We start from the raw sequence: 743 nt of genomic DNA on the forward strand, positions 1-743 counted from the left end.
GATCTGACTTTTCAAAAAAAAAAAAAAAAGTATTAGCTATCATAGCTTTTTAAATATCAGATTATTTTAAAACAACTTTACAATTATTTTTAATAAGTTGCAGCTGTCACAAATAAACCCTAAATATAGAGTTATTGAATTTTTATGTCAAATGTGATTTTCTTCTCCACAAAGAGAATTTTATTTTGTGTCATGAGGGGATGTGAGTAAAATGAGAACTAATATCTTAAATTAGGGCTCATGTCATATTTTATACTTGAGGTTATTTTTAGATTTGCCAATCATTAAAAATAAAATAAATGTATGATCTTTATATAATATTAATTCTTTATAAAAATATTAAGATGCTTATAAGCTAAAATAAATAATTTTTATTTAATAATAATAATAATTTTTAATATTTTAGAGAATTATTAAAGCATGGTTATCATCTCATATTGCATATAGTACACAAATATAAAAATAATGGTAAATTAATGCTAATGATCCCCTTAAGAAGCCATAGGTGCTCAATTCTTTTTATCTAAGTCATAATGGTTATGTTATATCAAGACTAGTGGATTTTGGAGATTCACTTGTACTAACTTGCCTTAGCATAAACATAGTATAACAACATTGATTGGATCTAATTCAGTGTTCATTTCTTAAGTGATTATATAGACTTTGAAAGACAAATAAAAATAGATTGATGTCTAAAAATAACCTATATTATTGATTCTTTATTGGATATAGGTCTCGTAGTA

This window comes from Phalaenopsis equestris, unplaced genomic scaffold (genome assembly GCF_001263595.1).
Source record: "Phalaenopsis equestris unplaced genomic scaffold, ASM126359v1 Scaffold000507, whole genome shotgun sequence".
In the NCBI taxonomy this organism is placed as follows: domain Eukaryota; kingdom Viridiplantae; phylum Streptophyta; class Magnoliopsida; order Asparagales; family Orchidaceae; genus Phalaenopsis; species Phalaenopsis equestris.